Source organism: Psittacula echo (genome assembly GCF_963264785.1).
Source record: "Psittacula echo genome assembly, chromosome: 4".
In the NCBI taxonomy this organism is placed as follows: domain Eukaryota; kingdom Metazoa; phylum Chordata; class Aves; order Psittaciformes; family Psittacidae; genus Psittacula; species Psittacula echo.
Genome location: NC_137738.1, coordinates 35,404,271 through 35,428,215, shown reverse-complemented (window position 1 = coordinate 35,428,215; position 23,945 = coordinate 35,404,271). Strand labels below are relative to the sequence as shown.

The 23,945-nt window shown below is 36.3% G+C and overlaps 1 protein-coding gene across 10 annotated transcripts in view; it reads left to right on the top strand.

Moving 5' to 3' along the window:
* QKI (QKI, KH domain containing RNA binding) overlaps positions 1–23,945 on the top strand; it is a 156,920-nt gene that overhangs the window by 38,209 nt on the left and 94,766 nt on the right. The gene's annotated exons all lie outside the window — the stretch shown is intronic.

The following is a 23,945-nucleotide window of genomic DNA, read 5'->3' as shown; positions in this document are numbered from 1 at the left end:
TGTGATGCTACCCTTGGATCACACTGAATTGCTTTTGATGAGATACTTCTTAGGAAAGCAGTGTATGTTCTGATTGGTGGCTCGATTTGTAGTGAGTGTGAGTGGAAGAAGGTTGTGTTAAATACGGAACTAGTATGGATTATGAAGCTGTAGATCTAAGGTCTTGAATTACCTTTATCATTCGGTACTGTTTGTCCTGAGACTCTGTATAGTAGAGTTTTAGGAGGGAAGTACTTTGTGAGACTCTTTTTTTCCCCTCTTACAATGTCTCTAAAAGTCAATTAAAGAATCCTTAAATACTCTGTAGCGACCTTGGAGACCTTTGGAGACGGTACTTAATTTCAGTTAGTGTTTTTAACTGGGGTGGTTATTTATTTGGTTTTGTTGTTGTTGCAGTCCATCATCCATCCCTCCCTTCTTAAGCAGAGCTCTTTGCTTGCATGCCCATGTTATGCTGTCCACTGGGTGTTCTGTTCTATTGTACACCTGCCTTTTGAAGGGAGAATGGTTTCATTTCACTAGAAGAACTATTCAGAAGTCCTGTGGTCTGAATGGTTTCTTAAAACAACTCGTGAGAAAGCAAATGGTCCTGTCAGTCTAGCCCAACCATAAAGAAAGTGTTATTCCTCCCTAATATTTTAGATGTCCTGTTGCAGTGGAGGAGTGCACGGTCCTAGTGAGGCATTTGCACATTGAAGTGGTATAAAGAGGAAGAAAGTACACACCAGCAAAAAATTGAAATAACAGTTGTGTATCTCTGTGGCTTTTCTTTGGATCATTAATAAGATTAAGCTCTCCAAATTGAACTTTATTATTTGTCCTGGTTTCAGCTGAGATATAGTTTATTTTCTTCCTAGTAGCTGGTATAGTGCTTTGTTTTGGATTTAGTATAAGAATAATGTTGATAACACCTACAATTTAGTTGTTGCTAAGTATTGCTTACCCTAAGTCAAGAACTTTTTAGTCTCTCATGCTCTGCCAGGGAGGAGAGGGGCACAAGAAGCCAGGAGGGAGCACAGCCAGAACAGCTGACCCAAACTAACCAAAGGGATACTCCATACCATAAAATGTCATGCCGTACTCCATTAAGAAAATTGAGTGTAAGTCATTATTCGGAACAGAAGAGTTAAATGAATGTCTGTTCTCCCTTTTCAGCGTTCAGAAAGCTGTTTTGATGCTTTTGGGTTCAAATACCTGTACAGAGGAAAGTATTCAAAGAATTTGCATTGCCAGTAAGGGCATCTCCTTCCCCTTTGGTTTTTCTTCAAAATTAAGTAATGCTTATACATATATACATACCTGTGTGTACACAAGTACATGCATACATATCCTCACAGCAAAAGTATGGATTCTTTTGGAACTCTGTGGAATTACAGATTTTTGAGAGGAAAAGGTTGCCCTGAGATATTGTGAGTGCTCCATCTCTGGTAATGTTCAAGGCCAGGTTGGGGTGGGGCTTTGAGCAATCTGGTCTTGTGGAAGGTGCCCCTGCTCATGGCAGGGGGGTTGGAACTAGATGAGCTTTAAGGTCCCTTCCAACCCAAACCGTTCTATGATTCTGTGAACTTTGCTATGCAATTGTGCCATAAAGCAATACAAGTAGCTCTGTACTTAGGTATCTGTATATACCTTAGAGTTATATTGCTTACTGGCTTTTTAAAACATAGCTTAGTTGTTGAAATCTTTGGGTTTATAATTTGACAGTGCATCCTTTGCAAGGAGTTGCCTTAGTTATCAGTTGTAGTTTTAACAGAACTTGATGCTTGCTGTACCACGATCATGAGATAGGAGGAAGAAAAAGGGATTGGATTTCCTATAATTATTATTAAGCTTTTCTTCTAGAAATCAAATGTGGTATAACTTACCTCTTCACTGACAGTTAATAATTAAGTATAGTGTAAATAAGCAGGAGAGTTTGTACATGTGGTCAAAGCACTTGTGTAACAGGGTGTACAGTTTCTCTAGCTAATGTTAGGTCTTTGTGTGCATTCAGAAAAATGCTCTTGAAGTGGTCACTAATTTATTTCAATAAACTTTTACAACTTCAGAAGTTGGAGAGACTTAAGATTTGTATACATGTAACCTAGAATAAAATGATAGTTGGTTCTTGTGAGATGATGTGAAGTGTTTGCTAGAAAATGTACAGCTTCTACCACTCTGGTGATACTGGCAATTCAAGCTTCATTGAGGAGCCAAGCCCACTGTCCACATGTTGTCTGTATTTATTCCTAGTTCCCATAATGGGATGAGCACATCCTCAGTAATTGGTAAAGCAGCTAGAATATACCACTACATACAAAGAGGAAAGATCTGTCTCCAAGTTACATCTGTCTCCAAGTTAGAAATTAAATAACCTGCTTTGCATTCAGGCTTGTACAGCGTTCAGAAGGTCTGGAGTACAGTGATTGCAACTTGTCTGTAAATTTCACTTTTAATGCTTAATTTCACCTGTAAAGATAATTTAATTGTAATCACAGAGTGATGTGAAACTTCTTACTCATACCTAGCAATTGATTTGTTATCAGATACGGGGAAGGCATACTGTGCGCACTATGAGAATGAGTGTCAGATAAATCCAGTTAATTCTTTCCATTGTCATCTTTCTCTCCTGACAATCTTGTCTGCCTTACAAAAGCATAAAGATGGATAAAATTAAATATTATGCAAAGAAGAGTGACCGGAAGCTGCTTTCTAATTTAGATTTAACAATATTTTTAGAAATTATGTTTTAATAAACTTTTATTCTTTGACTTATTCTTTAACGGCTCAATGTCTGGCTGGAGACCAGTAACAAGTGGTGTCTCTCAGGGATCGGTGTTGGGACTGGTCTTGTTCAACACCTTTGTCAGTGACATGGGCAGTGGGATTGAGTGCGCCCTCAGCAAGTTTGCCAATGACACCAAGCTGTGTGGTTCAGTTGATAAGCTAGACGGAAGGAATGGCATCCGGACGGACCTTGATACGCTTGTGAGGTGGGCTGATGCCAACCTTATGAAGTTTACCATGCCAAGTGCAAGGTCCTACACCTGGGTCAGAGCAATCCCAGGCACAGCTACAGGTTAGGCGGAGAAGAGATTCAAAGCAGGCCTGTGGAGAAGGACTTGGGGGTGTTGGTCGGTGAGAAACTGAACATGAGCCGGCTTCAGTGTGCGCTCGCAGCCCAGAAAGCCAGCCATGTCCTGGGCTGCATCAAAAGGAGTGTGACCAGCAGGTTGAAGGAGGTGATCCTGCCCCTCTACTCTGCTCTCGTGAGACCTCACTTGGAGTATTGTGTGCAGTTCTGGTGTCCTCATCATAAAAAGGACATGGAATTGTTGGAACAGGTCCAGAGGAGGGCCATGAGGATGATCCAGGGGACTGGAGCACCTCCTGTATGAAGACAGGCTGAGAAAGTTGGGGCTGTTGAGCCTGGAGAAGAGAAGGCTGTGTGGAGACCTCATAGCATATCTGAAGGGGGCCTATAAGGATGCTGGGGATGGACTATTCACTAGGGACAGTAGTGACAGGACAAGAGGTAACGGGTTCAAACTTAAACAGGGGAAGTTTGATTGGATATAAGGAAGAAATTCTTTACTGAGAGGGTGGTGAGGCACTGGAATGGGTTGCCCAGGGAGGTTGTGAATGTTCTATCCCTGGCTGTGTTCAAGGCCAGGCTGGACAGATCCTTGGGTGATATGGTTTAGTGTGAGGTGTCCCTGCCTATTGCAGGGGGGTTGGAGCTAGATGATCTTAGGGTCCTTTCCAGCTCTAACTATTCTATGATTCTATAACTTATAGGTGTAAGCGTACTGATTAGTTGACTGTAGTGAATCCTGAATAGTACTACAGTGTAATTCTGTGCACTGAATCCTAAATTGAGGCATAAAAATAATGGTCTCTCATAAGTTTAAACATACTTGTTTTATGTATATATAAACATATGCATGTATGTGTAAAAGATGAAATGGTAAATCTTTATAGCCTACATTACTTCCAATATTATTATTTGACTGTCCTTTGAATACCTACCCAGAGGAAAGAATATACAAAACATAATTACAAAGCTAAAATAAATATATATAATCCCCTATAGTATCTTAATTTAGATTTTCAAGTTCTTACTGAGTGTTTTTATACTAAGATTTATTCTAAGACCGTAGTTGATGTCAAGGTTCGAACTTCCAAAAAAGCAATTGTATGAAACAGCCCGTTGATTTTAAATGCTGACTGTGTAAAGTCTGCATTTCTACTTCTGTACTAGTTAGTGGAAGATATGCAGAAATCTTGCTAGAGAATAACTGATTTTCTTTCGTATGTTATGTTAATAAGGAACATTTTTCTACGATGTAATCACATCTGATGTATTGTGTAATTGTTGGGGTGCTCTGCCTTCTGTCTCATTGTTCTTCCATTGCAAGCTGTAGTAATGCAGTATTTGTATAGCTTATTCTAGCACCCTGAGAAGGTGTTAGACCTTTACAGAGTTTCTAGTCTTAAAATTGAGATTGGAACTTTTGTGAACCAAGTGTGCTCCTGAAACTTGAGAGAGAAGTGCAGAAGGCACTTGGAAGATGAAATTCCATTGGGTGTCCATTATTTGCCCTTCAGTTAAAAATGTGTTCTCTCTACAGCTAAAGTTTGAAGGCATTTCCAGTTCATGGAAAAGTACCTTCTGTCAGAGTTCAAAAAATTAAGATGATTGAGCTCTTAGGAAGCAGAAGAACAGAGGATATGCCATTGTTTGTGGGTGAATACTTAATAGTCTTTAGCATTTCTTACGCTTCAGATAAATGATTAATTTTCCTGAATTTCCCTAAAGAGCTGAGACTAAAGTTTCCGTCTGATATCAATTTAAACAGTTTTTGGAATTAGTACCTACCAATGTTAGACTCAATAAATGTTTTTTTTTTTTCCTATTATAATCATGGCTTTATTATTAATAAGTACCCTGTTAGCTCTGATTAATGTGAAATTCTCTGTTGGAACTCTTCTGTGCCTCTTCAGTAAAAACGTAAGAACTCAGTAATTATTGCATCTAAAGTAGCATGTCCTTTGAGTATACTGAAGCTCAGAGGCCAGCAGTGATAAACAGCTTGTGCATACTTTTTGACCATTTTAGTTAAAACTGTTTAATTAGTACAACAGAATGATGAACACAGGGATTCATTTTACTATGGGGAACTTACTGAGAAAACATTTAAATCCTTTTTCAATTGGGTAATATCAGAGTTTATTAGCATCCCTAATATGGATTAGGAAAATGATAACATCATCTTTATTTATTGTTCTGATTCTTTTACTTAAGCTTTTCATTCCCTAGTGGTAAACAGGGAAGGAGGCTAAAAGAGCTGGCCTTGTTTACCCTTGCAGTAGGAAGTAAAGACAGAATATAGCTGGTCCTTGTAAATACACTTGAGCTGCGGAGTACTAGCAGGGCTGAAGGAAGATGTGGCAAAAGGTCAGCAACAGATACAAGTACAAATGTGTATGAAGGAACTAAAATAATGTGATTACTCATTTCCAGTCCGAATGAGATACTTGGAAAAATATTTGAAGCAAAAAAGTTAATTAGGCTTTTGAACGTTACATATATATGAGAGGCTTTACACACTGTCATTGCAAGTGGTAAGGGAATGGATTTATTAAGAAAGGTGCCCTTTATTTAGATGCTAATGAAACAGAGACATACCTTAATATTTTTATCAATCTTTTTTTACCTTTCTGTCTAATACTTTAGTGGATATCCTTCTGTTACTGGCCACCTGATTCACCTTTTGAAAGATAAGTTGGTTTTGAGCTCTGGTTCACACTCAGTAGGTTGGTTTTTTTGTTGTTGTTTGTAGCACTTTGCTGAAAGATGACGTACGTTGCCATAATTTCATTCAGAAATAACCCTGTGAAATCTTTAGAGCATGTTTGTCCTCAGAGACAAAAGTGTGGAAGACAGTCTAGAATATATTGGAGATAAATACCGTGTTCTTTAGTCTCTGGTGGTATTCCAGGCTCAGCATCATTTCAGCAGTACTGATGAACTTTATCTCATAGTGAGAGTTATTTCTTCCCTATTTAACTCTTCAAGCATTGGGTGTCATTTAGACAGGTGATTGCTTAATCATTTATCTGTTAATATTCTTATTCTCATTTCATGCTTACTTTCAAATTTTGCTCTTTAACTATTTGCAGATATTCTGCTTTGTGTGTGTATAAATAAGAATAAGAAAAAAAAGGAGGGAGGAGGCAAGGTGGAGGCAAGATAAGTAAAGACTGTAAATAGCCCTTTCTTCAGCTCGGGATAATGTTTCCTATAATATTTTTCAAAGTAAATTTGGAAATTGGGGAAGAAATGATTTACATCTGTTACTGATATACACAAGTTGAACATACTTTTTAGGATACCAATTTGTCATAGTGATGCATGTGTTAATAACTTCTTCAAATTAACATCACAGAATTAAGCTTTTAGTGATGCCCAGCACGTATACGACACTTATAGTAGAAAGTGGATTACTTCTCTTGTTTAGTCCTGGTACAACTCATTGTGGGTATGAGTCCTTTAATTTGATAGTAACACCTACTGCTAGGCATTTGGGCACCTTCGGGATGAGGAAGAGTGTGGGGAAGCCAAGTATGGCAGGAGAACATTAGGCTGAAAAATACATCTTAACAGTTTGTAGATGCCTGTTGTTTTTCTGTGAATGAAATATAAACAATTTTAGCTAGAATAAGTTAATCATAGTAAAAGTGGTTAACTTGGATAGCTCTGCTATGGCAGTTTGTCTGTGCTTCCTTTTGCTGAACTGTTTTCCCTCAGAACTTCTTACTTTGTGCAGTAGCTCTTGTATGATGGAATACCGGAGAGTTGTGTGCAAATACAAATAATGAAATGTCAGTTGTGGGGCAGAGAGATTGTAAAATATTGATTTTGGTTTTCTTTTTTTTTCAATCTGTTCTTTCAGATGTTTATTGCAGTAAATAAAGGTTTTATACAGAGAGCTTCAGCATAACATTTTGGCTTCCTGGTATGTATAGATCAGGTGCACTTCACCTGCTGAACTAACTGGAGGTAGGAAATACAGTATTTCTTGTGAATCAAGAAGATTTTAAACTTTTTTTCCCTCTAGTTAGTTAACAAAGGAGACCTATAAAACTTTTTTACTTCCCCCACCTTGCCTACCCCACCCTATATCTGGTGGTCAGTAACCTTTTGACAGGTATATTAGATGTTTCTTCCTTTTTAGTAGTTCTGTAGCTTAAGTATTTCTGTTTTCGCGCTCAGATTTTTACGCAGTTAGTTGCCCTTGCAAAAGTAACTCAATACTATATGTAACTTCATATGAGGCAGATCAGTGGAATGCAAGTCTTCACTAATGATGCTTGCTCTGTGTTTTGCCAGGATAAGAAGGCACTGACCCCCATCCTGAATTGCTATTAAAAGTAGTTTTGAACACCTGTCAAAATACTAGCCTTATGTTTTCCTTGTATCTCTCCTAAACTATACACTCAAGAAAAAGTCAGTTTATGTGTCCTCAGTACTAAAAGGTCTGTTGTTTTTTACTAGAGTAAGTCTGCCCACAAGCCTTGGGGGTGCATATTGATTTAAAACAAACCAAACAAACAAACAAAAAAAAGATGCCTTTTAGCAAGAGGATTTTTTTTTTTTTTTTTTTTTTGAGGTGTGCTGCTGTTAGGTTCTGCTGTTTCTGAAATTTTGAACTCATTAATAAAGAGTGTATCACTAGTCAAGGAAAAGTCTTCAGTGTAATGTTGCATTTATAGCGTTCACTTCTGATTTTCATTTGATCCATAATTCAGAAGGAGTAAGCTTTTTCTGTTCAGATCTTTCCTACTTCTATGTTTTGTTTCATAGTGTAGGAACTGTTGCTTACCTGCCTTAGTTTTGAACACTGGATTTAGAATAAAACACAAATGCTACCTGAATAGGTATCTCCGCATAGGAGATTGTGTGTGATTGTGTATCTAGTAGGTATTCATCTGTTGTTGTATGGATCTACTCAATTTATTCAATTAGTCTGTGCTGTTTCTTAAAGCTGATAAGAACAGTAGTTGGACACAGTTGTTTCATTTCAGTTACTTTGGCATAATATTAATTAGCACTTCTAAGCTTTTAGATGTTTCTTTTTTTTAAGAGCAATATAAAATAGTTGAATTCTGTGAAGGTACTGATTTCCTTTTGCAATTTACTACACTTACTTGAAACAGTGTGTGTTGTTCTTTTCATATACACTCAACATTTTAAGCAAAATAATGCTGGTTGATGAGCAGCCAGTCCCTTCTTGTGCTTTAATTGCACTCATTTTACTTGTCTCTTATATATAGCATAGTATACTCTATCTTCTGGGAAGGCTTATGCACCTGTTCTAATGGTGTACATTCATCCACCCAACACTTAAAATCAAGTTGCTTAGATTGAGTAACTTTTTTCTCAATTTTTATTTTGGTGTGGGTTTTTGTTTGGTTGGTTTTTTTTTTTTTTTTTTTTTTTTTTTTTTTTTTTTTGGTTTTGGTTTGTTTTTTTTTTTTTTCCTAGAAGCTTCTGTTTCTTTAGAATACTGACATAAGCTTGAACAATATCTTTCAGCTGTGTGGTTTGTGAACAGTCAGCAGTATTAACCAGAGACACAGGGAATTATTTTGACCTAAATATTCAAGTTCGTTCTTGTTACAAACATTATGATCTGTAGTATCAGAGGACACTAAGGGCTTTGCCCTGTTGTCAGGGATGCTTGCTTTGGGAACATCAACTGAATTATGGTTTAAAGGTGTCATAAGTATGTAGCAGGTTTTTTTTTTTTTTTTTTATCCACCAAGTACAAGTGGTCTAAAAATTTGAACACTGCATGAAATAAATATTTCTGTATTGCTGGTCCAGACCCACTGTGATCAGTAGAAATGACCAGTTGTTATCTTGTTAATGTATTTTAAGTACTGATTATAATGTATTATTATTTTTATTATTATATATTATATATTTGTTATATTTTATTATATATGTTATTTATTATTATATAATATTATATAATTTGAACTCATTTGACTGTATTTGATTACTATCAGTTTTAAGGTGACTTTCACTTTTTAAAATAAAGCGCGATTGGTGTCACTCAACACAAATACTAAAATAATACTTCTTGTGTTTTGGGCTCTTCAGAGTTTTTTGAGTTAGTTTGGCGAAAATATTTTGCATATGGTTTTTTTTTTTCCCCCCTCCTTTACAAGTACAAATGCCTTTGTGACCTAGAAAGTTGTAAACAAGGGCTTATGATGCTTTCTGAAGGATTTCAGTTTCTTGAGAGTCAGCAGATAGGCAAGCTGAACAAGGGACCTGGAACTCTTGTTTTGTAGTATTAAATAGGTCTGGAGGATAGTTTAGGGTATAGAGCTACATGTTACTACAGATAGGTAGATTGGCATGTGAACCTGAAGAGCATTTCAAAGCTTTATCACAACTCTTATGCCTTTTTTCCTGTGATAAATATGAGGTAGTTCCTCTTCTGTTGCAGTGACTATGGTGTGGTGGTGGTCATCACAGAACTATTCAGCATGGTAATGTCTGACTGTCTGTCTCCTTACTTTGAGTTCCTGGGTAAAAGGCAAAATCTAGTCAGAAATGAAGCCTGAATATAGTAATTGTTGATGAGGTGCAATTTTAGTAGTGTTGTAATTGTAAATGTTTAGAATAATACATTCAATATGATATCGAAAGACACTATTATTACTGTAATACTAGACTGTAATGCTGCTGCTCTGTACTCCATGATGCTGGGTGAAGCACGTAACTCTATAGTACGTATGTCCTGAGACTTGTAGCCTTAAATGCTCCTGAACAGTGGGCTTTTAAAGGTGTGTCTGGTGCTTTTGGGTTTGCTTCTTTTTTTTTCCTCTTTCTATGTTACCTTCTTACAGATAAAGCAGAGAGTTAAACTTTGGTAATTTAACAGCTTTTAGCAGAAGTCATTTAAAGCAAACAAGGTGGATTAAGCCATAAAGCAATAAGTATTTAGAGGGTTGTACTTTGAGAGATACCTTTTGCCTTTCTGACCTGTTTGCAGTTCTAGACTTGAATTTTGCAACAATTACTGATTCTGGCAGCTGTATGTGTATACTGAACACTTCTGTAAGCCTTTTCAGAAGCTGAATGGAATTGTTTAGTTTTTCACTTTAAATATGGTCAACATTGAAAAACATGTTAATGATTTTCTTAGAATAAATAATTGGACATCAGCAAGTAGACTGAAAACTAGTAGTCTTTTCTTCTGTTATGCTGGTTGAAGCATTCTACTACTTGATCTGTAGTAGAATGACAAACACTAATAATTATATAACCCTACTGTTTTTTTCTAAGCTTTTGGGAGGGAGACTTCTTTTGTTTTGATGAAACAATTGAAAATTACTTTGTGATGTGTTTTCATTATTTTCATGTCAAGAAGTTCTAGACCTAGGTTAGTAAATGAATTCCTGATGAACCTAATGCCGTGCAAGCTATGCACATAGAAATCGATTACAATGTATGAAGCTCTTTTGGCTAAGCATTATCATTCTTTGTTTAAATCATGAGGTTTTGTACTTCTGATTGCTGAAATACTTGGAGTTGATCCAGTATATTTAAAGATATAAATAGGCATTTCAAAAGTTGATTTGTCTCAAAGTAGGTAAGAATTTTGATACCCTCCCACCCCCATGAATTCACAGAAACCACCATTTTTTGTACTATAGAGTTTAATTCTATGAACCAGGTTGCAGTTGTGTTACCAATACTCGAATGTGCGCAGAAGTAAAGGAGCAAAGCAAAAATTATCTAATACTGATTGTGATTATAAATTACGATTTAGTCAGTTATTTGAGGTAATTAAAAACAGTCACATGAATGGAAAGCCTGTTTATATTTAGGAAGGTTACATGCCTTAATTTGTTATTTCAGACATTACAAAAATGCATTCTTTTCACCAAATACCTTGGTTGAATATGGAAGCTTTCATCTCAGCAGTCATTGATAATGCCACAAAAGAATTGTCCACAAAACAATGCTATGCATCTTTATCATAGGTTTATTTGCTCTGTTGCTTGGTGTGGTGCTTTACCCTTTTATTATTTTTTATGAAATTTTCGCTTGTCAAAGTGCTGTTCTGGAGGAAAAAAGTGATTATTTTATATATAAATAGCTTTTAAGGTCTTCTGACCTAGGAGTGTGTAATTTCCGTGTTTCCTCCCACTTTTCAAGGTGACTAATAAATCTATTTTTGGAAATTAGAATTATAAAACACTGAATAATTCAGCATAACATTATTGCCTGAAAGGGATGCAGAAGTTTGTCCGAAGTTACAATAGGTAGTAAGATGAAATGAAGTGGTTACTGAGGACCTCTTCCTTGCATAAACCTAAGTATAACCTCAAAGCCTGTTTCTTGGTCAGCCCTTCCTTTTCCTGGGAGGAAGAGTGACTTCATTTCTCAGATAATTTTGGAAAAAAAGGAATGGTGTCCCTTAAAGTATAAGAATTTCCATTTCTGTAGAGTGTTTCTAACAACAGTGTCACCATCTGCAATAATGCTCCAATTTAAACACATCTTTCTCACTTTTAATTACTGAAAATTGGAAGTCCTTTACAGCAAATTTGCCAACTTTAAGTGCCTTGGGTAATGTCACATGTAGTCACATGTAATTAAAAGGTATTGTTATGGAAATCAGTTGTTGGACTGTATATCCCGAGGATCCTTTGTTACTGGAATGTGAGCTTAATGTGAACTGTGAGGCTTAGAGGGCACTGCTGGAACCTACAATTAGGTTTTTTTTTGGAGATCGATTTACACACAGCACAACTTGTTAATTCTCTAGATAAATGTGTCACAATTCCCAAGTAGAGCATGGAATTGAACAATTTGACTCCTGGTGTTATTGAAACTGATGTCTTGTCACTGTTCTGAAAACCTCATTTTAGTGAATAGGATGAAACAAAATTATTCACTATCTCACTTAAGCATGCCTACCATTAGATTGTTCACGGGATCTGATTTCCTGAAAAGAGTTTTCTGTTAACAATCTTTCAATTACTATTTAAAGGTATTATGACCATTTAAAGAAGGGAGCTACCAAACTGTACTGTGGGCCTTTAAATAATTGCAAATGGGCCTCTAATGATAACAGAGATTCCTATTTTAAAACCATGAAATTGTTAATTTGTCTATCTTTACAGCTTTCTCACTTACTTGATAATTCTAAGCAATTTAAAATCCAATTATTTCCAAAATATAACAGTAATTAGATTAGTGTTTTTACATTAACAGAACATGTAGCATAAAATTCATTTTGAGGGATATTATTTTATAGTTATTTAGATTTCCTGTGGCAACAGGAAAAGGGTTAATGTTTAAAACAGTCTTAAAATGAAAGCAAATATGACTTTAATGTACCGTTTGTATTAGTATGTATGAAAAGCACTGAGAAGGTACAAATGAAGCAAATAATGCAAATATAATACTGATGGGAGGTTTTCTGTCCTGTTAGGTGAAGATAGAACAGCTCTCATTAAATATGATAAAAGAACAAATTGCTGCTTCACTAAAGATATAAAGTTAGTATTTACATAAACAGTTACACAATTTATAAACAGCAAAAATGAGATCAGGAACCTGGGGGGAAGGGACATGGAGGGAATGACAGTGGTGTGACTAAAACCCAAAACGTTTTTCACCTTGGGTATGTTTGACAGGGCATGGCTTTTGTCTCTGGTCTGGCTTTGTTGTTGTGTGTTCTTGTACCTCCTGGCTGCTGATCCAGCCTGCAGTGTTGTCAGCTTAGTGAGGAATGTCAGTAGACTGGAGCAAAAGGGACATTAAATGGCTGACGCTCAGGAATGGCAATAAATGAGATGGGAGCTAAATATATAGATTTGTGACATTCTAGCAGCTGGCTTAAGTCCTGCTGTTTGTTGCTTGGGTATACTAGCCTTAAAAAGGAAGAGAATGCATTGTAGCATGAGGAAGAAAAAAAAACAGCTGGTGGCTTATCAGTCAGCCTAAATGACAGAGAAGGTTAAAGAGTTTGGAAGGACAAACTTTGAAAGAGTGCTTTTATTAGTAACATAAAATTCTTGATTTGATATTAATAGTTTTATCAATTTAGTCTAAAACTTTGCAGTTTTCCATGGCTCATTCATTGCAAAAAGAAATGCATACTTCAGTTGCTGTCTAAAAAAAGTACTTAGTTATTTTTGATTCAAGCAGTTTGTTGGTGATGTTACAGTAATGATCTTTTGACATTTTCTCACTCCTTAGCAGAACTCTTTGGAAACATTTTGATACTTGCTTAAATATCTTACCATTTAATATTTAAAATACTTAAAAATATTTATTTTTGTAATGAGTGAAAGCATGAATGCTTTTGGATGGTATCTTAATCCTTCCTTTATTAGAGATGTGGAAAATATTATGTGGTTTAAAATGTGATTTTATATTTGAAGTCTTTACAAAATGAAAGATAATGTTTGGAAAAATCAGTGTTTAATTGCATAAAAGCCTCATATTTTATGCATAACTACATCCAGTTTTCTTACATGCAGTGAAGACTGTTAGAATATAAGTTTGAAATTACTCCAGCACCTGAGCTGGAAGATCAGTTCTGCCTGTTACTGTTTACTGCTTCTTGTTGATTGAGGTTTCTGCTGTTTCTTCTCATGAACTTACTTAGTTTTTGACCTAGATTTGATTGTTTCTCTTGGCTTACAGCTGTCAGTTGACCCAGAGAGCAGTGAAGAGCAAAATCTCAATTATGGCTCCTCAACAAGTAAACTAGTAATGAAGAAGCCTTTCTATCCTCTCTTTCACATCTGTAATAAGTATCCGTTGGTAGGGCATCCTAGAGGCTGTCCTCTGCTGGGCTTAACAGGTGGTAAGGAATGGTCTTGGCCTTTCCCGAAAGAAGCAGTGAGGGAAACTGTACTCCAGCCTAAAAGCCTTTAGTGGAGAGGGCTTTTGCTATTTTTTCTTTCGTTCTTAAATGTGGATAGGCTCCTTGTGCTTCAGCATAATCTAAAACAGTGGGAAGAGATCAGGAAATTCCATATACTCTCCTTTTAGGAAGAGCTGGTATGTCTCCTTCCTTAAGGTTTGTTGGGAGTGTTTGTAGAAGGGAGGTGTAGCCCAGGAGTTTACTGGCAGTTTGCAGAAGACTGCACCAATGACAGATGTGGCTCATGTTAAGAGCTGGATTTTTTTTTTTTTCACATGATCCGAGCAGCTTGTGCTTGTAACAATAGTACTGTCAGACTGGTTTTCTATCAGTTTGAGGTAGTCTTATTTGAGATGGTTTTATTGTCTTTGTATGTGTTTCTTTTCTATGTGGAATGAGAAAATGGATATGAGGAAATTCAGGTGGACTGCATGTACATAGTATGATGATACATCAGATGGTTTTCAGGCCTCAAGTAAAGAAGATTAGAGAGATTTGAGCTTCTTTGGTCAGGGAATTTGATGTATTGTGTTTAGTCAGATTTGTTTTTTATATACCTCTACAGTGAGATTTATAGCTGTGGAGCTATACAGTAATTTTCTTGCATTTGGTACGTGATACCATTTATGAAGTGCTGGTTACCTTTTGAATTAGCTACAGGCCTTTGTTGATCTCCATTTTGAATTCTGTAAGTTTTTAGGTCAGTGCAAATACTACCTATGTGATACATAGCACAAAAATATCAGAATAAATTGGCAAAACGGTAGTGAATTTAATAAACTTACTTTTATTTACTTCTACCTAATGCAAGTGCTGATTGTTTACAGTGTTAGTGTTTTTCCAGATGATCTAATTCTGTACAGTAAAAGACAGAGGCACACAGCTTTCATAGTTTCATGTTAGAGGTCAGTAATTTAAAAGTTACTCTTAAATTAATTCCCTCGAACTTCCTAGTCCCTTTATCTAACTTCCACTGCTTTTAAATAAAGCTACTTAAGAAGTACAACATATGCAGTGTTTTAAAGTTTCTTGACTTTTTTGACAATATAATGCAAGGTCTTTACGGCAGTGCTATGTCATTACTTTTCACAAAAAAACAGAGATCTTCCTTTGAGTTTCTTTTACTTTATGGCTTCCATCTGAAGGTTGTATTATAGAATGCCAAAATTATATGATAAAAATAAAATTTTACTACAGAAAAATGAAAAATTAAAGAAATGCCTTACACAATCCTAGGACAGTAAAGCTCCTTAGTAATTACTTAATTTTAAACTAAACAATGAATGTCTTGGCATAAATATGTACTACTTAACTTTTAGAAAGCTAAACTGAATATCAGTTAGATGTGGTAATTTTTCAAATCTAATACGTTAGGATATTTAACTTTTTGTTATGCTGTTAGATACAGGGACCTTTGAATTCATCAAAATCTGTGGAAAAAATGATGTTAGCTCTTCAGTAGCTAATCAGGCAAAACTGCTCTTGAGAGTAAAGATACTGTCTTTGTGTTGACATATAAAAATATTTTTCCAACTCTCCCACCTTTGATAACACATGGACACGTGGTGTTTAAAAAAATCAGTTGGAATCTTTCTCCCAGGGAAGCTGAAAATAGATTTTCTGGGAAGACTCTGTTATATTTCGTGGTTGCATGTGTGGATGAAAATTGCATTGGTACACTTGATAAAAAGAGAAATATATTTTGAATATTTGGATTTCTTGATGTACAGGAATTCATCCTGAATTCTTATAGCTACATTTTGATAATAAGTTCTGACAGATACCTAATAAATCTGACAGATTTATTTTGATAATGAATTCTGACAGATAATAAGTTCTAGCAGTTTTGTCATCAGAATCTGATAAGATTCTGATAAGATGACAAAAGAAAGTGTATGTTGACTTCTCTGCCTAGTTGTAATGCATTCAGTCAACTAGGTTTAACTATTGCTGACATTCTGCCATGTGTATTAGAATTTCTGTGCTAAAAATTAAATGTTATTTAGATAAATTTCTAACTACAGCGATAACATTGTGTTAAAAAAATTGGCTGTCTGAAACAAAATATTTAATCTGAATACTCAGGTTCTCTTATAAAATGCAAGTTAAGAATTCAGAGAAAAAAGGCTGTATACTTAGTGTTATTTAGTGGGAAAAAAAATAAATCTGTGCTCCGAGATTTCTTTTTTCTTTGATAAAGAAAGCTGTATTACCATTGTTAAAATGACTTGGAAAGGTTGCTTCTGGTGTAGGGTTTTGTTTTTCCACCCTTCCCTTCTCTTCTTCCCTACCCCCACCTCTTTTTTATAGATCTGATCCATTGTATTTACATGGGGTTTGAAAAGCTGTTTGTCAGTTAAACAAGCTCTCAGAGCCTTCAGCACAGAGGTTATTAAAGGTGAATAATGTGGATTTAAAGGATTTAGTAATTCATTCTAAATCACAGATATACTTTTAAATGCCTTTTTTTTTTTTTTAATAGAGTATTTTAAGCATTAGGGTTCAGTCTGCTGAATAAAAACTATATTTTATTGACGTCACATGGATAATCTTGTTTGTCTAGATTACAGCTGCAATGATCAGATAAAGATTCTGAGCTTTTTGAATGATCGCTAGTGACTGATACTGTGCTCAGTCGGGAATCTGGTAATTGGCAAGTCAAGTCTAGCAATAAAACTTACCTTGCAGAATTGTGGTGTCTTTAAATGGAATACGTTGATGATTTTAAGATGGTTATGTTCTTTAATATGGCTGTGCTGTCTTGGGGTTTCAAGTGTACATTACTGCTTCATAAAAACAATTTAGTTTTTATTGAAACAAGCAATATATTTATTAAAATCTGTCACCCAATTAAAAGAACCTCAGTTTTCTGTCTGAAATTTCATGGTGTGGTGGTTGTTTTGACATAATCTGGAACACTGTTTGAAGCAGTTTTAAATTTGTTAAGTAACGTTACATTGCTGGAAAATAGGTACTACCAAAAAGAACTTTATAGTTGAGTAGGGCTCAGGGTTACCCTTAGGAAAATTTAATACTTGTCATTCTTGTAACTGAAGAATTTAGTTTTAGAAAATGAAAAATATAAATACAAAAGGTTTTTATTATTAAAAATTCCTAGAAGTTCTTATTTATTGTACCACCTGTTTAATGTTACTCAGAGAACTTTACTAATAAGAAAGTAATAAATGAGCAGTTCTTAAGGTAGACCAAACTTTTAAATGTGGTAATCCATCCTTGAGATCACAAAAGCATGTATTGCTGATGTCCAGAAGGACATCACAGGGAGAACGAGGTGCTACTGTTCATCATGGATTCTTGACTTTCTTACTGTTAAAGATTTACTGGAAAACATAGATAAGTGTCTGTGTCAACATTTCTGATTAAAAGGTTGTGTGCAGTCTCTATATAGGCAAGGTTTGTTTACTAACTGACCAACATGCTAAATATAATGCTCAGTTGTCTCACTGCATGTTCATTCAAGATATTTTAATTCAGAACATAATGTTAACTATTCAGTGTCTGAATTGTACTGATGCCATTTTACTGGCTTTCTAGATGAGGTGAGTTGAAGGTTAAACCACACGAAGGAGAACTGACTCATGCATGCCATGCAACATAAATACCCCAGTGCTTGGAACTGAGAATTAAGGTTTCTCCCCTGCCCCAAATAGTGCTTGACTAGGGAGCTCGAAAAACTTTCTGGAGATTTTTCTGCATTCTGGAGATCGCGCGGAATCTCTACTGTTGCAATTGACTTAAGAAGTTGTGCTCAAACTATTTAATTACCCGCTCCCACTTCCCTGCCCCCCCCCCCCCCCTTGAAGTAATTTGTTACCAAGATTACTGCTACACTAATAATGTATTATGTAATGTCCAAGTTAAATGTCGAGTTGTGAAAGAGCAATAGATTTAGGTATTTGTATGGAGAGAACTCATTCACTCTTACTATTAGGTAAGTTTTTCATTGTAACTTTTGAGATGTGTTATGCTCAAAATCTCTGTGCTAATGTGTCAATTTTCATGTTCTGCTGGATGCTGATATTTTTATATAATGCAGTCTTTAAACCAGAGCATTAACTTGGTTCTCCTGCTGCAAATATGCTATATGTTTAGTAATATATTAGAATTACATTTGTATCTTTTATTTTAGCGTAAATGTTACTTACAGAAGTTTTGGAACAAGACTAAGCCTGTCTTCACCCATAATAAATGTCAGTCCTTGCCTGTAACACGATGAGTTACTCTCTGCCTTTGACGTTGAAATGGGATTATCATAACTGAATTGGGAACAAAAGAAAAAATCCCCATAACCTGTACTGAAAAAGTATGCAGTGTACTGCATACAAATAAAAATGGAACTTGTTTTAGTGAATTACAGATCCACTGAAAATTGTTTGGCCATTTACTAAACTAAGAAGAAAAATACTTTCCTATTTCATTTTTTTCATCAGTGATACAGATTTTGCTCTTTTCTTTGTGACAACTGAAATTTCAGAGAGTTCGAACCACTTTAAATAGTTTCAGCGGTAATGCCAGTTTTATTAAATGCCAGGGATTAAATTTCTGACACTTGAAATAATCTTGAAAGTATTTCAAATGGTGTGCTAGAGGTTTTGGTTTTGTTTATCCAGCAGAGAAGTATGTAATTGCAAATATGACAGATCCTGACTTTCTGAGGGTTGTTATTCTGTATTTTGTTCTCCTTTACTTCAGTGGTTTTGGTTTTGTGCTTTAAGTGGTGGAGACTATTTCGTTTCTTAATTTATGTGTTTCTTACAGCACAGCATTTATAATTTACTCGTAATCTTCATCACTTAAATGCTTAATAAGGTCTCATTTAGTTTTGATTATATTATTAGAATGGTGTATGTCACATACACCCAGCAAATTTAAGTGGATATATTTGACACAGAATCATAGAATCATAGAATGGTTAGGGTTGGAAAGGACCTTAAGATCATCTAGTTCCAACCTCCCTGCCATGGGCAGGGACACCTCACACTAAACCGTGCCACCCAAGGCTCTGTCCAGCCTGGCCTTGAACACTGCCAGGGATTCAGAATTTCTTCCTTCTATCCAATCTAAACTTCCCCTGTTTAAGTTTGAACCCATTATCCCTTGTACTGTCACTACTGTCCCTAATGAATAGTCCATCCCCAGCATCTTTACAGGTCCCCTTCAGATACTGGAAGACTGCTATGAGGTCTCCACACAGCCTTCTCTTCTTCAGGCTGAACAACCCCAACTTTCTCAGCCTGTCTTCATACAGGAGGTGCTCCAGTCCCCTGATCATCCTCGTGGCCCTCCTCTGGACCTGTTCCAACAATTCCATGTCCTTTTTATGTTGAGGACACCAGAACTGCACACAATACTCCAAGTGAGGTCTCACGAGAGCAGAGTAGAGGGGCAGGATCACCTCCTTCGACCTGCTGATCACGCTCCTCTTGATGCAGCCCAGGATACGGTTGGCTTTCTGGGCTGCGAGCGCACACTGAAGCCGGCTCATGTTCATTTTCTCACCGACCAACACCCCCAAGTCCTTCTCTGCAGGCCTGCTCTGAATCTCTTCTCTGCCCAACCTGTAGCTGTGCCTGGGATTGCTCCGACCCAGGTGTAGGACCTTGCACTTGGCATGGTTAAACTTCATAAGGTTGGCATCAGCCCACCTCACAAGCGTGTCGAAGCCCCTGTGGATGGCATTCCTTCCCTCCAGCCTATCAACCGAACCACACAGCTTGGTGTCATTGGCAAACTTGCTGAGGGCGCACTCAATCCCACTGTCCATGTCACTGACATAAGCAGATTATACATGTCATGCTGTTATTCACTACATATGTACATATGTACTTTGGCATTTGCTTGGTTATTTCACATAGAAACCCTGTTGCATTAAGGGGTGGAGGGCATGGTTTTTATGCATTGTTGTCTGCAGTAGGTGTTTTTGGAAGGGACTTCAGGAAACAATTTCACTGTTGTCACTAGCTTTCTTGCCAACTACCTAAAGCTAGTCTGTATGTAAAAATTAACTTCTGTATGTGGTTACTTTTGTCTGGGTTCACTGTACTGGCAGTGATAATACCGTCTGCTTTGTCAGCCTCCTCTTCCTGTAAAATCTCATCAGGTAAGTCTGGTTTTCTTACCTATGCACAACCCTTGCCAAATTCTACTAGGGTATATTTAATCCTCAAAATACATGTTAATGCAGTTGCCGTGGTTTAAGCCCAGGCCGTAAATCAGAACCATGCAGTCCACTTCACCCCCCACCTTTCTTCCCTCTGCTTCTGGAGGGACGGGGAGGAGAATCGAAAGAATGCAGCTCCCACGGGTTGAGATAAGAACAGTTTAATAACTAAGGTATAACGCAAATCACTACTGCTACCACTAATAGTAATAATGATAAAGGAAATAACAAGCAAGAGAATACAACCGCTCACCAACCGGTACCTCACCCCCACCCTGCCATGATCCAGCCCTTCCGGGAACTCTCAGTTCTACATCCTGCGCATGACGTGCTATGGTATGGAATACCTCTTTGGCTAGTTTGGGTCAGGTGTCCTGTCCCTGCTTCCTCCTGGCTTCTCCTCCTCCCTGGCAGAGCATGAGACTCACAAAGTCCTTGGTCAGGGTAAACATTCTGACCAGCAACTGAAAACATCGGCTTTATCAATATTTTTCCCAGGCCAAAAGTCAAAACCACAGCACTGCACCAGCAGAAAAAAATGACTGCTACTGCTAAACCAGGACAGCAGTTAGTGAAAGATTTTGTAATTTCAAGATTTTTTCATTCCTGAAACATTATACCTTTCTCACTTAATTTCTTAAATTTATACAAGTGGCTGCATACGTAAACTTTTCATCTTTTGTGTTCAGTTAATCTGTGGTGTGGTCACTGAGTAAGCTGTATATATGATGCACTTGTTTTTATTTGGTAGTAGTTCTTCTTACTGCTCTTCAACAAAAGCTGTGTAGCTGTAGTCTGTTGTGATGACTGGTGTTGAATCACTGGAAATACTTAATAAGGCATGAAATATATCCAAGGTTTTCTATTAGTGGAAAAGATACTTTCTATTTCCTTGGTCACCACCTATCAAAACCTAGTGATATCTTCTGTACTGGATGAGATAGTGGCAATAGTTGTAAGTAATTAAAAAAAACCATTCAGACTGAAAAAATTGAGGATGGAGACTATAAATGTGGACTGAAAGGCTGTGTCTTTAATCAGTTCCTCCTGTTATCTTAACTGTTGGTGGCAAATTTGTTGTGATTATTTTGAGTAAAGAAAAAAAATTAAGTGTACATTATTGTAATGAACATCATTCTCCTTAATGTCTATGTACTACCGATCAGCAATATTATAAGTTTTGTTTCCTTTATCAAATAAACTACCTAAGTGAAAGTATATGGTAATTGCCCTTTTAAGATTTAATATGCCGTATTTTGTATTCCACTACCTCAAGTGGCTTTATTCTTGTTTCAAGTTATAGGCTTTCAAAAATCTAATTGGCTGTTTATCTGGTGCCTTTATGATTACTTAAAACTCAGCTTAAAGCAATTCATACTATTTCTAATAAAAGCAGAAATAATTTTTTTTTTTTTAAATAACTGTATTACTAGTATCATAAACCAGTGCTTCTTTAAAAAGAAAACAATTAAAACCCACAAACCCAACTTTGCTGATTTTGGTGGGCCAGTGACAGGTTTTGGTGGGTTCAGAGCCTTGTCTTCTGCTTGTCTTGTCAGCATAGTGCTGTCTTTCATCTTATACAGTAGTATTTCTAATTTAATTTTGCATATAAATGTTTCAGTTAAATGCATTAACTGCTTTTCTTCCTCAAAACCATGGATGAAAATAAGTACTCAAATTTACTCGTAACTTTAAGAAATGTATTAATGCTTAGGAGTAATGTTAATTTTGCTCAGAAGGAAGTACTCACATTTAACAAAAAAACATTGTCATGCATATTTATTACACTTTCTTTTGAATGCCTTTCTCTTCACTGCAGTTTCTTTGTGTCTCTTCATTGCTTCATTTCCACAGTTAGCACTTTAGCCTGTTACTCTGTCAGATTAAGTAATCTTCCCAAATGTTCTTGGAATAGGACTGTTAGGATCTGAAGATGTAGAAGGTTCCCTCCAAAATGGCTAAACTGACTGTTAGCATTGCTGCTTAAGATAAAATTGCCAGATGTTCTCCATTATAACATCCAGTTTTCAGCTGCTTCTTAACCTTGACATTTTACCCACTGAACCATGCAGAGTCTTCATCTTCAGCTGCCTTTTATTTGATGAAGAAAAGCATATGAAAATGAAGTGAGTAGGAAATGTCTTCAAAAACAAAACGCCAGGACATTTTGAACCACATTTTTGGGATGCTTCAGTTTGTTTGATGTATTAGTATACAAGCTAAAAGTTTGCATATGGGAGGGTGAATGTTTTCCTTCTTCATGAAAATCCACTTAAAGCTGGCAGACTTGCTTCTAACACTTAGCTGTAAAATAAAATACAATACTGTAAAAAGGTCTGACTAAGGGAAAGCTAAGCTACTTTCTAACTGTTGCAGAAGCCTGAAGTTTTTGTGCTGTGTTACGGTTAAAAAGGAGGGAAGTCATGGTCTGTAAAGGTAGTCTCAGAATGCGGAATATGTTTTCATGTATGGCATAACTATATTGAAGTTGGTTCTGCAAGCAGTTAAGAATTAAGTAGCATCAGGTGTAGACATCTATAGTTACAAGTACTTGTTTGGAGTAGTTAGTAGGGTTTTCAAAGAAATTCACAGAATTTACGTGGTTTTTCTAAGTCGGAGATCAGAAGGTGAGACCAAATGCTGGATTACTAGAAATGAGACAAATTGCAAAGTTTGTGGATCATTGTAAAAGGCTCTCTTTTGTGTGATTAGAACTTCTGCTGAATTTAAATATTTATGTCTTAAAGTATTATTAATTGAAGAAGTCAGTGTGAAGCATAGAGTATCTTTTGGTTTTGTTATAATAAGGAACTACTGGAATATTCATTAAAATAATGTTTAGGCTGTGTGCAAAACACTTGTACTCAAATATGCATTGTATCTGAACAACATAAAAGCTTTCTGTGATTTTCCTTGATTTTCTTAAGTTGAAATAGACTTCAAGAATAGCTTGATTTTGGCTTTTTTCTGGTGATAAATAAGTAGCTCTGCAAATTCAGTGTATAGCAAATCACTGGAACATTTGCTAATAAGATGGTAGAATAAATTAGTTTTTAATTGAGAAGAATAATTGTTTAACCACATGCATGTGCTTATGCTCTTTTTTTTTTTTTTTTTGCGAGATTTGGGTATTTTAATCAAATCATATTTTTTCAAATTCTTCCCCAGTAATCAAGGGAAGAGGGTATTATTATTATTTTTTTTAATATTAGATCTTGCCGTATCTTTCTTTCAGGTTTCAAAGGAAAACACAGAATATGAAAGGCACAATAATAGTATGAAACTTAGTACTGCTGAACTCCCTTAAGTTCCTTGGGTTTTAACTTGCATGGAAAGTTTCTCAAATACTGCATTTCCCATACGCACTTCTTTGCAACCTCTTACTAATCAGCAGCTTTGAGTCTTTAGCATAGTTGGTTCTTGTTTTTCTTTACTATGTTTGTTTGGAGTGTAGAGGCTGGTGAGGTATAGAAGGACTGTAAGAGCACCTTGTCTGTTTAGGAGATAGTTGTTCTGTGCATAGGGAACCCAAGCTGCTTTTATTAGGTGTCCTGGGTTCAGCAGTAGCAGTCAGTTTTTCTCCTTCTTAGTAGCTGGTGCAGCACTGTGTTTTTGACTTTTGGCCTGGGAACAGAGCTGATAACACCGATGTTTAGACTGACCAAGGACTTTGTGAGTCTCATGCTCTGCCAGGGAGGAGGGGGGGCTTAAACCACGACATTAGGGAATTTCTGATGCAGTGGACTTGTGAGGTAGAACTCCAGATAGAAATTTTGTCAGTTCTTGGGAGCGTCAGTTGCTGCAGAGTAATCATTAAT